This window comes from Puntigrus tetrazona, chromosome 3, assembly GCF_018831695.1.
Source record: "Puntigrus tetrazona isolate hp1 chromosome 3, ASM1883169v1, whole genome shotgun sequence".
In the NCBI taxonomy this organism is placed as follows: domain Eukaryota; kingdom Metazoa; phylum Chordata; class Actinopteri; order Cypriniformes; family Cyprinidae; genus Puntigrus; species Puntigrus tetrazona.
Window position 1 is genome coordinate 5651517 of NC_056701.1, and position 14310 is coordinate 5665826.

General features: G+C 38.0%; 2 pseudogenes; both read right to left on the reverse strand.

The window, feature by feature from the left end:
- The window catches only part of LOC122333795, a 55043-nt pseudogene that overhangs the window by 33638 nt on the left and 7095 nt on the right, over nt 1-14310 (reverse strand).
- Nucleotides 365-14310, reverse strand: part of LOC122341436 — an 82641-nt pseudogene continuing 68695 nt past the window's right edge.

Consider the following 14310-nt stretch of genomic DNA (forward strand, 5'->3'; position numbering starts at 1 on the left):
TGCATCTTATATTTATGCATGTGTGAATGGTTAAAATCACTATGATCATGCATTCCGCCACTGCATACATAACAAATTACATTCAGGTCGCCACATGCTTGCCTTTGGGTTTATTTCACTTCTGTTTGAGGGCAGTAGTTTGGGGGAGTCTACAGATTAGAAGTAACTTAAAAAATAAAATAAAATTACACAATCTTCAAAAGAAAGATGAAAAAAACACTATTTTTGTAATGGTTCTAGAGGTTGCTATTATTTTCTTCAGCTCCGGTGTTGGTGATAGAAACCAAAAATCGAGAACGACAGAATGAGAACGCATGATGCTCCTTTGATTGGAAATGAAGATGTAACGATCGCATGGCGTGGTTTATCGATACTGGTAGTTCATACTGGATCGCCTTCCGCCGTACCCCGCTGGTCCGCTGTTGTAGGAGGCGGAGCTACCGCTGAAATTCTGGTTGGCTTCGGCTTCAGAGCTGTAGCTTCGATTCGGTTGCTGTAACCTGTGAGAAAGAGCAGATCTGGAATCATCAACAACATTTAAAACTCCATCTACACCAAAGACGCAAAGAATCACTCTGAGACCACAGCTGTAAGTGATAATATCACTTTTTTAGGAAAATTTGTCTCCAGCTAATCTTACAAGGAAATCATTGAGCTTGACAAAAAAGGCCAATAATTGCATTTAAAGCAAACTATATTTTAAAAAATGGTATGAGCAATTACAACTGTCATTGTAGCTTGTAAAAGAAATTATTATTCCATATTACTTCAATATTCAGCATTGTTCGTGATATTCCATATTTATGTAATATTGCTCACATCCTCGCATACTGCAGCAACCAGATAACTTGAGCACGAGGCCTATGAGGGCTACTTCCTCTGCCTGTGCATGAGAAATGGCACGACGACCTGCTTGTATAAGAATACACCACATAAGACCGTCTCTGACCATGTTTTTATAGAGGGACAATTTAAACGGGCTCTCTGCGAATGGGCCTTTAAAAGGAATTTTTTTTTTTTTTTTTAAATCTGAACAGATTTGGATATTGAGCATTGCATCACTTGGTTCTCTGCAGTGAATGGGTGCCGCCAGAATGAGAATCAAAACAGCTGATAAAAATCACAATAACCCTCAAGTAACCCACACCACTCCAATCCACCTTTTTGTAAACAACTTGATTAATAAAATTGTCTTTTCATAACGCTTCCTCCATCAGAAAAGTTCCTCCTTTTTTTTTCCAGCATCAAAATCCACCCAACATGTTTGGAGCTGCTTTTGGACTGTTTTTTAACTTCTACAGTGTGTACACATTCCGCAGTCAACTTTTTCTGGAAAAGGCAATATTGTGAAGAGGACTCATTTTAGCTGGAAGCAATGGAGTGGTGTGGATTATCGATGATGCTTTTTTATATTTCTTTCATTCTTGTAACTCTTTTCCTCACCTTCATAGCTGTATTCCTGTCCTCCGTGACTTGTGAGGGATAAGCCGTGCTGTAGTTGAAGTTTCCACTTCCCTCCGCTCCACCTTGAGCCGGGCCAAGTTCTTCTGTCCGAATCCCTGGTCAGACTCGACCTGAAGCTCCCTGGGCCACTGGTGCCGGAGGCTTGGTGTTTTGGTGCATTGGAGGCTTCTTGCCGGGTGGCTTGGGTACCGTAGGAGACGGTGAATACGGCCACCTGGTAATACGGCGAAACCACCCGCCCTGCAGCACTTCCACTATGCTTGTGCCAGGACCATGATTCAGGGCCTGGGGCCACTGACCCACCATTAGACCCTCTCTATTATAGAAATCTGAAGAGGAATAAATACAGTAAATAATAAAGGATTCAGTTGATTGGAAACTCCATTTCACACTATAACTAGATGCTTAACAAACCTAAAAATGTACATTAAAACTTACTTTACAGCAGGAAATATACATCAGTTCAGGATACTTAATGTCACTCCAGTAGTGTCGGGTTATGATTGAAGTCATTTGAAGCTTATTAAAACCATGCATTTTCTGGCTGAAATATAGCCAACGTGTCGCCATACTTATTTAAGCAGCATGCCTAGCATAAAAGACAGCAGAAAGCATGAAGCTTTTGCTAAAAGCGTTGTTTTGCATCAACGTATTCTGAGAGTTGAAGTTTCTGAGCCGCAAATAAGTGCGCGCCAAGATAAAACAATACAGTAAAAACACAAGAGAGGAAGTATACATTTACATGACGGATGTGTTATACCATTGAATTTAAAATAAAAATAAATGGAAGTTTATGTCATCACGCGCTGCACAGTTTAAACAATTTTGCATGCGAAAATGTAGTCTGGGCTTAATAATTTAGTTTCCCGAAGCGGTGCATACAGAAATTGTACAATACTGCAGAGAGTTAAGGTGTTTTCAAAATCACAATACTAGCTAAAGATGTGCATAAAAAAAAAAAAAAATCCTAAATCCCTAGGCTAAGCACGTTTAAAAAAAAAAAAAAAAAAATTAAAATAAAAAATAAATCCTTAACCTACACAAATGTTTATAAAAAAAAAAAAAAATAAATACGAGATATCACAGGTTTTGTAAATGAAATCAAATTTGTTACAAAAATATGACACATTCACAGACACATCAAATTTAAAAACAAAAACTGCAGCAAAATATATAAGCCATATTTCCAGCAGTTTCACAGGAATTGATAACATCCTGATGTTAAAATCTCTGTACTCTACTCCGTTTCTCACAAATCAATGGCATCGATCCACATTTACAAAAAGGAAAATAAATAAGCTTTAAAACAGACACATGGCAAGTATGTGGAAGTGACAATTTAAAAAAAAAAAAAAAAAAAAAAAAAAAAAAATCTCTGTGAACATTATTCCAGGAAAAACTGTTGCCAAAAAACCAAACAAACTAAGGCTTATACAGTGACTTCCAGAGTGAAGATGCAGAAGAAATGTCAGTCCGCTGCTTTGTGACCCGTCTGTCAGCCAGTGGGTATTGCTCACGACTCGCTGATGCGCGGCACATACAATACGACAGAATGTCTTGTTTTTCTTGATTTCCCTCAGGCCCAGAAACTCGTTCCCACATCCACAGTGTTAGCTGATGGTTGTTTGGGCTTTTGAGGTGTGAGATTGTGCGCTGGCTATCACAAGAAAGCGAAGTTCATAATTGGGCGGTAACCAGTCTTTCCCCTCGATCCCTATTTTTTGTTTCACGCTTGCGTGCTAGTAGAAAAAAACATTGGGCGGGTTTATGTAGTAAACTCGGTAGCCATAGCAGTTCGAGACACAAAGTCACCTAAAGGTGAGATATGAGCAGAGAAGCACAGAATGAAGCGCTCTTCTGTGTTTGGCAGGACAAGCGCCACGGCCAAGTGAGTCAAGGATGCCAATCTCAGTTAATACTATCAAGACCAAAGATAGTTCTCTGCGTATTTTGTTTGTTTTCTCTTGATTTTCTGCCCGCCAGATTTGCCAGCTCGGTCCTTCTCAGAAAGCGCGGTACTCAGAACGCCCCCTTTTCCTCCCTCTCTACGTTCTCGCTTTTCTTCACTTTGAGGAAAGCTTTAAGTCCCATGGCACATTTGCTCATGAAAATGTAAATCAGTAAGAAAATAAAATAGCGATCTTTCGCATTAAAATGCATCGTTAACAAGAAATGAGCAGAGTGGCAGTTTGCATAGAAATGAAGCAAAGTGGACAGACGCTACTTAAATTGAGATGCAGTCAAAAATAAGAATAAATGGAAAGTAAAACGGCAAGTCTTACAGTTAAAAAACCTCCCAAAACAAGCTACCTAACGCATGCTATAGTAAAAAAAAAATACAAAATAAATAAAAATCAATGGCATCACAAGGAGAAATGGTATAATACTCACTGTAGCCAGAGTTGTTATTCCGCCATATCCATCACGTTCCATATCCACCTAAAAGAGCAACAAGGATATACATATATACATATATATACACATATATAGGATTTGCATATTTTCAAAAGCAAGTCAACAGGACTTTTGTTCTAGACACAAGTAAAAGCATAATTCTTATAGTAAATTTAGCCTTTAGTCATAAAATACACAATATTTTCCATAAACTAAGACTTTAAAATTTATAATTCAGGCCACATACATCTGAAAAAGTAACATGCTTCCAATCCAAAGAGTGGTCACAAATTGAACATTAAATGTCATAAATATTAATATCAAAGTATATTAAAACAAAACATGTACTGTAATAAATGTAATATAATTGAGATTTAATTGTAATAATCGCCATTTATATATAAAAAGTGTTCATATGCAAAAACATAACTCAAATTCAAATGATATTTTCAAGTCCATTTTTAACACTGTGCATTCTAATTAATCTCAATCAAACAATAAAAAATATATGATAACACTAAATTAAAAAAAAGTAAAAACAACATCAAAACTTTGTGTCACCATTACATGAATAGGCTTAAATGTGTTAAAAAAATAAACTAGATTACCATTTATAATTCAATTTAAGAAGTCATGCCCTTATTTTGCCGATTATTTGCCATCAGCTACTGTAAGCCGTCCTCTTTATCCAAAGGCAAATATTGAAATGTTTGATTCTAAAAACATTGCCCACGAGTCTTCAAAGTAATCAAGAAGTGTCTAAAAGCCTAATGCACACGGATGCTTTCAGACGTCGCAGTAATTGTACCTTGATTGAATCCTCCACCATTGTTGAATCCCCGGCCTCGGCCCCTGCCGCGTCCTCTTCCTCGGCCCCTGGGATTGACCACCATGTCAGGCGCCCGCTCACCATCCCAAATCCAGCGGGGTGCTGAAACAAGCAAATCAGACAATCACGCACTGAATACGCAAGTGAAGATCACAACGACAGTGAAAACAGAGTTGGGGCGCACCATTGGAGGCATTTTCTTCTTGTTTGCCTCGAGTTGGAGCCCTCTGGGAAGAGCTTCTCCAGGGCTGCAAGTGCTGCGTAGGCCTTCGCCACCTTTTTATTGGATCCGGTTCCCTGAAACTCTGTCCGCCGATCTTCACCTGGAGGCGAAAAACAGCAGCTTTTTGAATTCGATCCGTCTAGAACTCATCACGATGAATTTATAGAGAATCCCACCTCTCGAACCGAGTAATATGAAGAACTAGGAAAGTGATTGTGTCTCTTCACCTCCATGACAAAGCGCTTGTCGTGCTCCCGCCGGTCTCGGGAGATGAGCTCATACTTCAGTCCTCTGCGTTTTTGTTCAGCTCCATGACCGGGTTTTTTCCATGTTTGGTGAGGATGGGCCTCTGTTGTGGCGCGCCTGAAGAACAAGCGTACATTACTAGAAGTTTGATGTGACCAACTAGTCAAAATTAAACTAAAACTGTTTTTGAAAGATGTCTACGCACCAAGCTTAACAAGCATTTGTCTGGTGTAAAACAATAATATTGTGAAATATTAGTCTTTAAAAATTTAACACTTCTGTGATGCAAAGCTGAATTTTCTCTTTTCTTACTACTGTTAATGTTTGAAACGGGCTACGCTCATTTTTGTTCTTTGAATTTTAAATTCAGCATTTCATTAAAATACAAATGTTTTGTAACAATTAAAGTGGATACGGCTACTTTTAATAATTTTTTTTTAATTTAAAGACCACAAACTGGTTAGACAATGTTTTGTGATACAATTTATTTGACTTTTTTTTTTAACTATTTAATATTTAAATGAAAACCACAAAAGTCACAAATCTTTAGAAATTGAATTAACTTTGACTTTTCTGCATCCATAAATGCCCACAAGTTGCTAGTGAACATAGTACATTCTGCACTTCACAAGCAACTATTTGGATACATGTTGTAAATAAATCCAAATCGACACTCTCGCCGGTGGGGCTTTCTGTGGCTGGTGCTGGTTCGGGGCTCCATTTGGGTCACAGCGGGCAAAGCCTCGGTGCGGTCACCAGCTCCTCCTGTTTCACCAGTTCAGTTAACTTCTGCTCCAACTCCCGTTGGCAGCTTCCTCCATATCCTGCAAGACCTGGAGAAGGAATTAAAAATTCAGTTTCTACCATTTCAGACCGATCCTTAACTGATCTTCTGCATTCCGGTCTCTTTACTTTGACGGCTTTACGTGGAGTTTAGCAGCGCGCTTGGGAGGACCAGAAGCTTCAGAGTTCTTTCCGTCCACTCACTGTGCCATAGTAAACACCGCACATGGACTGGCCCGGTCTGAGAAATGAGTTTGTGCACCTGCAGACCCGGCTTCAGCTGGTTCAGACGCATCAGCTGCGTTCATAGCCTGTGGCGGCTCTGCTTTCTCCTCTGGAGCTGAAGGCCACAAAACAGGCATGTTTTAAAATGCAAAGCTCTGCATAAATCCACTATAAGCAGATTAAGAGCACTGAGAACGGCATTTACATTTCTTTTGCAATTTCTTCTTCTTCTTGTTTGGATTCTTCTCATCTGTAGCCTCCTCCTCTATGGGGCGTTTCATTGGCGTGCACGTGAGGGTTGTGCCTCGGTGGGATTTGAACCACGGAGACGAAAGATGTCAAGTTTCTCGCTTCAAAATAGAGGGATTAGATGCACACAAACCTCCACGAAATACAGGAAAAACATCCACTTTCACTCACTTTTTACACTGTGTAGTCAATAGGCGTCTTCTCACTCCTTGGTTTTCTGGGCATTTTTGAAGGAAGCGGGTCCATGCCGAGTACTTTGTGCAGCTGTCCAAACGCTGAAAGCCTTAAGAGGCGTGCTGTCAACAAAAAGTCACCCATAAATGGAGAACTAAGCGATCAAATGCAAAACTGTAAACAAAAACCGTAAACCGGACCAACCTGAAGCACTCTGGGTGATGTCCTCCCGCTGCTGGCGATCCATGTGACTGATGGCATCTGTTGGCTCTTTTCACAAGGGTCACAAATGCACAAAGAGCCATCTAAAAGCCGGCAAATTCACATTCAAATTGAGAAATTTCAAAAGCACCTTTGTAATACTTAATGCAGACAACACAATTTAATATGCAATATTGTGAAAAGGACACACTGTATTTTCATACACCGTCAGGCAGTCATCGTGAGATCTGTTTTAGATATGAAGCGTGGAGCAGCTTTACCAGCCATTAAGATTCCAGACGCGAGACACTCGAGAACTTCGACGGAGAGCCTCTCCCTGCTCCCATTGGCCGATTCCAAGTGCCAGCCGCCTTCTCGCACAGCAGCTCTAAGGGCTTAAAAAAATAAATAAATAAATCATTTTGTAAAAAAATAAAATAAAATGACCAATGGTGGAAAGAAAATGCTTCTTAAAAAAATATATATACTTAAACATTTAAGTTATTTGTAATAAAATAAAAGTTAAAATCTAAATTCTTTGAAGACTATGTAGTAGGGCAAAATCAGTACATCTGCAATCGTGACACAGATACTAAAGAAAATGTGGGCATATTAATTTTAATGTGCCATTTTATAAAATCATCACAATCAAAGCACTATAATCGACAAAAATGTGTAAATTGGAGTCTACATGCACACACACATACATAAATATACATATATACACACACATGCAAAAATTTATTTCTTTTGGGGTTTTTTTTATTGACTGCAGGGAGGTTTTGACTGAAGGTAACAGCAGAGTGGCCCTAGTTATAACAAGATACGACCTTTTAGGGTCTGCTATGCCATAAGGAGAAGGATGGCGACCCTGGTCACCTATACTAGGAAAGTATCTTTAAAAAGGCAATCCATGATACTTTTTCTCTACCCCTATTCATGTTTGGAAAAATACTGCTGTTAAGAGCAGTAACCTTGAGTGGGCGAGACAAAATATAAAAAGGCAGAACTGCCCTGTCGTCTTTGTCGCACTGTGTGTTTCTATACGACTGTCTGACCTTCTTGCAAGAATAAAATCTTTAAAAGATCATTTATTGAGTTTGTCTCTTACCTTTAAGAGCTTTTTGAAATAAGTCACTTGATTTTTTTTACACACGGCCAACTCTTCATTTTTGTCAATAAAATGAACGGTCATTCTTTAATAAATGCAGCACTGTTCAACAGCTTTTGCTGCAATTTAAATGTGGGCCACCTATATTCACAGCTTGTTCAGCACTTACCCATCCTCTGCAGAGAGGCCCAGGTGGAACGCAGCGGCGCAGAGGTCCTCAGGATACGGATGACAATCACACAGGAGCGCAGCCCATTAGCCCTGGCCTAGAGACAAAAGCAGGAGGATACAATCCAGCGGTTTATCTCATGGAATCATAATGTGGCACAACACCAAAGCAGTCAACAAACAAAAGAAAAGGGGTGAGATTTGCCGATACTGAATAATGTGTCGAATAAGCATTAGCAATGTAGAAAGGGTGGCAAATGGTTAAGAGTTACAAAAAAAGCCATTACTCAGTTGAGAAGCTACATATATGACAGATATTAAAGAGCAGATTAAAAAGGTCAAGCTCAAGAGATGAGGAACACAACAGGGCTTGTGTTTGTGGCTGGCCTTGTGATTAAACATTACATTTTCAGAACTGGAGTTGATACAAGTGAGAACGTTCTAGAAGATACTAAGATACGCAGTCAAATCTGGGAAACACAGCTGCTTTTTTAAAGCACTGCATCACATCAGTGAAATCATGAATGCACTACAATGTGGTGGGAAAGATTTTTGCAGGACCTCGATTAAATATCTAACACTTATAACAATGTTTTGGGTTCAACGCAAGTTTTAGAGGCAGCGTGTGTGACAATGTTAATGCTATGAAAAGAAAAAGGCTTATAGCTCACCAATGTTGCATTTAAATATATATATATATATATATATATATATATATATATATATATATATATATATATATATATATATATATATATATATATATATATATATACATATATATATATATATACAACTTTATATGCAGTTTTTTTTATACATTTCTTTATGACCATATGTATATAAAAAAAAAAATATATATATATATATATATATTATATATATATATATATATAGGGTTCTTTTAAATATAACAGTTCAAATTGAACAGCATTTATTTGAAATTAGATATTTTGTAATTAACATTATAAAGTGTATTTAGAGTCACTTCTGACCACTTTCTGGAATAAAAGCTTAGTATATCAACGTAAATCTATTCTAAATATTTTCTACATTTAATTGTTATATAATAAAATGTAAATAAAAAAAAATTCTAAAGCCAAATAACCGCTTTCCACATCTCATACAAATGCTACAGAAGTAAAGCAATATATTTCCTCACAACAAATACAGTATATTACTGCACTTTTTGACAAAGTGTGTGTATTATGATTGTTTTTTCCCGTCTCCATTCTATTATATAGCACTACAAAAAGTCAAAATTAATGGTGGCAGTTAGTATTATGCCAAAAAAGCTAATGAGTAAAAATTAAATTGCAATGAACCCAGAGCATTCTTATAAAAGGTCAATTCAGATGGTATTGGGGGAAAAGTTATTCTCCAGCCGAAGGCAACAAACAGTATGGCAGGCTGGAGAAATATTGCACATCCCATTCGCACTGAAATATTTAAATTTTAAAATCAAAGTGTACAAATGTTAAACCTTGAACTATAAAAGCAGCAGTTGATACTGGCAATGGCGTCTCAAAAAGTAATAAACAGTGTATCGTGCAATAGCGCTGCTTTAGTTAAACTAGCCAGGCAGAAATCAGACAGCATTGACAAAGATGTCCTTGGCAACATAATTCAAAACCATCCAGCAAGAATATGACATTTCACCGGCAAATACACTCCCACAAATAAATAAAAAAATTAAATCTACACAGAAAACCATCCACACAAACTGAAAAAATAATACAGCATGAAATAAGGTTAACACAGAAACAAAATAAAACAAACTCAACTACTAGAAGACAAATAAAGACAAGATGCAAACCTGGAACCACTTGGCGGGCGGAGGGACGCCAAGGCAGTCAGGGCATTTCTGCCTGTCCAGTACATCCGGGGATCGTTGACTGATAGCGTTTCTATTGGCAGGTGGAATAAGAAGACAAGGTACAGTTTGACCAAGGGGTTTTTCTGTCTCACGGCCAGGGAGAGGCAGATAACCCTACCAAAAGGCAGTGGAGGAGAGGAGGGGAACCCCCAAACCAGAGCAACTCCCTTCCTGTGCTAGTTACACAACATCAGGACAGAAAGTGACCCGGAGCATCCGGCTCTGTCCCAAACCCAAGTGAGGCTACACTGGTGACAAAGGAAAAACATAAATCTAGTCGTTTCCTATTCATTTCCTATATTAACATACATGTACACTGGACTTCATAAAAGCATAGTTAAAACTGCTTTGAATCGGTTTCTTGAAAATGTAGACTTAAATTAACCACTCAAAATCGCACAAAAAAAAAAAAACTTTTACACAGAAATAAATTTAAAATAGAATAATTTATAATGAGTAATTTTGAATTAAATTATTATTTTAAACTAAATGTAGGCACAAACACTTCATAATGCTTAGTTGGATGGTGTTTCAATGCCATACCCAGTCATTTATAAGGCTGTGTGACCCTGGACCACAAAAATCAGTTATGCGAGGTCAATTTTAACAATAAATACGCTTTCCATTAATGTTTGGTTTGTTAAGATTGGACAACATTACGGCCCGATATAGCCATTTAAAAAGTGAGGTGCAAAAACTTTGCTTTACATTTCCTGTCACGGTCTTTACCTATGATGCCTCAAGATGGCACCTAGGTAGGCAGCTCACTATGATTTGGAACAGAGCCCCTTTGTGGCATTAAGGTGTACAGTGAGTGATTGTTCTTCTATGGCTTGTGTATCTGTGACATCTGAGTGCATTTGAAGCCTTTGTGAGACATGGGGAACCCTCCCCCTCGCCCTTGTTTTTTTTTTTTTTTTCTGCACTGCCTTGCCTCTTCCGAGACAGAGAGAGCGGTCCAGTTGGTCAAAGGTCCAGCGTCCCTAAAATTGACAAACTAGAAGGCTTGACAGAGAGAATCAGATTTTGAACCACAGGCAGCAGTAGTCAGATACACAAGAGGTATGATCAAAACGAGTCCACACTGCAGCAAAACTGATGGCTTGTGATGGTCTAAGGCAGGCGTCACTAACCGAGGAGTCTACAGATAGGGCTAGGCTTTGAGTTCGCCTCAAGTTGGCTCTCGATTGACCTTTCACTAAGCCCCCGCCACACTTGGCGGTTATCGCTTCTATTGATTACAATAAATTTTGAAGGAACCACCCAGATGTGTTAAGCGCCATTTTTTTAATAATGTGTGCTTAAATGGTAGTAAATTGCACACATTTTGTATCAATTGGATTGAATTGTGAATGCAAAGCATCATCATCTGCCATTTTCTTTAGTAGAAGTTTAAAGTAAAAGCGTGACCATGGAGCACAAAACCAGTTTTCTTGGGTATATTTGTAGCAATATCCAGAAAAAAAAAACACTGTACGGGTCATTATTATTGATTTTTTTAAATGGCAAAATCATTAGTATATTAAGTAAAAATGGTAAAAATTGTACATTTCAAACAGTAAATAAAATAAAACTTACAAAATTCTAAATCATTTTGATAAGTATTTTTTGAGAAGTTCATTTAGACAGAAAATAGATTTCTGGAGGCATTTTTAGCACCCACAGATTTCAGATTTTCAAATAGTTGGGCCTAAATATCGACTAAAATAATGTCGCTTTTAAGGACAGTAAAGCTTGCTTTTTTATTAATTCTATTTATATATTTTTCCTCAGCTTTTAGAGCGATGTATAAATCTCAAATTGAAAAACATTTACACATTTTTTTGTGGTCCAGGGTCTGAAATAACTAAAACTGCAAAGCGTTTTTTTTTTTTTTTTAATAAAAAACAACTGTAAGATGGCAACATCCACAACATTGCATAAAATTATTAACATTATACACCCTGCAATCTTTGAAATGAAAAAGACTTGGTAGTAACATTTTACCATTTTTCAAGGATTAAAACCCTCCATAGACCAAATCTTAACAGACATTTATCTAAGGTTCAAAAAAAAAAAAAAAAAGGGCAAAAGGCTGCAAAAGCAGGATTTAGCCAAAGGTCAATTCTTTTACCTGCCGTAAACAATTCTCGGTGTTTCTATATCTAGCACTCTAGCCCTGAAAGCTGTTTACTAAACTAAAATATGCTGCCCATAATTCTCTAAACTAGAGATCCATTGATTTACTGTGACCATATATTAGCACTTTTGGACTAATCCATTATTTAAGACGTATCCTAATGTCTAGCATTATCTATAACCCTCCTGCCCTCCGTCCAGCCTCTATGAGAAAGGCTCTGTCAACAAGTCCCGTGAACTAACCAGAACTCAACCAATTCTTTCTGCTTCTCATTTTTGCTGCAATGCAAACCGCTCTTTTCTCCATTATACGAACACATGCAAACAACAAGGTTTGTGATTTGGTTTCTTAATTCTCAGTAAGCCTTCAGTAAACTCTCCTTTTAAAAAAACTTCAAAAGGGTACTGGGTCTTATTTAAAGCTTTACCCATCACTTATGTTACTGTATATTGGGCCACAACACTAACATCACGCTGCATGGAACTGTGAGACTTCAGGTGGCAGTAAACATAACAATCTGTGTCACATGACTAGTCTGTACACAATATCCCCAAGCTCCATTGAAGGCCCAATAAACAATATCCCTGCCTGAGTCCATCCCATCTGCATTTGCTCTCTGGGGTTGTGGGGTGGTTAGAGGAACCATAAGGCACGTGATTTCAAACCTACCTCCGGCGGCCTGCTTCTCAAACTCCTCCCTCACGAGGGGTGGCGTCAGGTTAATGGTGAGGAGTCAGGGGTGGCTCTTTAGAGTTCTTGATGACGATGGTGGCGTCGCGGATGCATGGCTTAACGTCGTATTTTTCTTCCGTGATGAGCTGTTAGAAAGATCATCGAGGTTTATGCATGTTTTTTTACTTTGCGCCTTTAAAAATGATGCAGACGCATTACCTTAAGCTGCACAGCGAGGTTCTCGAAACTTTCTTTAACAGCGTGATGGTGGGTTTGTCTTTGCACAGCAGCACGAGCTCCAGGTCAAGATCCCTTTAGCAGGGAGACCTTTAGCGACTAGCCCCACACGCCATGACTCCACGCAGGGACCGCGTGGGCTGCCTCCAACAACTTTGGTTCACTGGATAAGAGGGACAGTTAGATGAGAGATACCAGCTCACTCCATGCGATCGATATTAAAAATTACACAGTGAACAGAAGAGAATTAAATATTCTCACGTCTCTTTCTCGCCATCTCCGTCGGACTCCAAGGGAATTCACTTTGGCATTTCCTTTCTCCTGCTCTCGCCCAGCCAATCCGAGACTTTGCCTTGAGGCGCGTTTCGTGTGGGACACCATGTTCTGCACCCCCTCCAGCTACTCCTGGGTGGGATAGATGGCAGAGTGTTTGGCCATCACATGGCGGTGTTAGTTCACAGAAGATGCGCATGGAGCGGTGGCGAACAGGAGGGGCTTCACTGAAACAAAAAAAGAGAAAAACATTAGCATAAGTGACACGTTAAACCAAAGGTCGTGGCACAAACTATCATCCAAAAGGCTGGTTTCAACAACATTTTTTTATTTTAAGAATTCAATATCTCTTTTAAACAAGAATGCATTAAACAGCAGTAAAAACATTCAATCAAGTCAAAATTGATTTTCTATTCCAAATAAACAGTTCTTTTGAACTCAAGTATGTAAAGTGTGGAGAAAAAGTCTTTAACATTGATAATATATATATATATATATATATTATATATATATATATATATATATATATATATATATATATATATAAAAAATGCAGTATATTTAATCCACTGATTTTACGGCATTTTCATTAACTTCTTTCAAAAACACCTAAAGTCGCACTGATCAAGTTTGCAAACAAGCTGGAAATTATTATTTATCTCAGCATGACCACTGGCATATTAGTGAAATTATTACTATATGATTTAGTACTGTATGATCCATAATTAGCACTAGTCAGCAGATTTAGAGACAATTTCCTTCATTTTTTCTGGGAATTAATCATATATAAATCTTGTATTCTTGTAAAAAATGTATTTACCATGATGGCTGCAAAGTGGTTCTTCAGTTTGGCAGTGTTGGTGTATATGTGGCAGAGGAATGCTGCTCCAGTTGGTCTGTAATTAAAAACAATCAGTTTCCTGTATATAATAAATCAGTCTAAACCTGTAATGCAGCAAAAACTAATTTCTGTGTAGTACAGTGTATAGTTATGGTTTATTGATTAGGAAAAGGCATTCTTTTATTAAAAACGTCACTGAAGAAAAGAATTTGGAAGTAATAATAA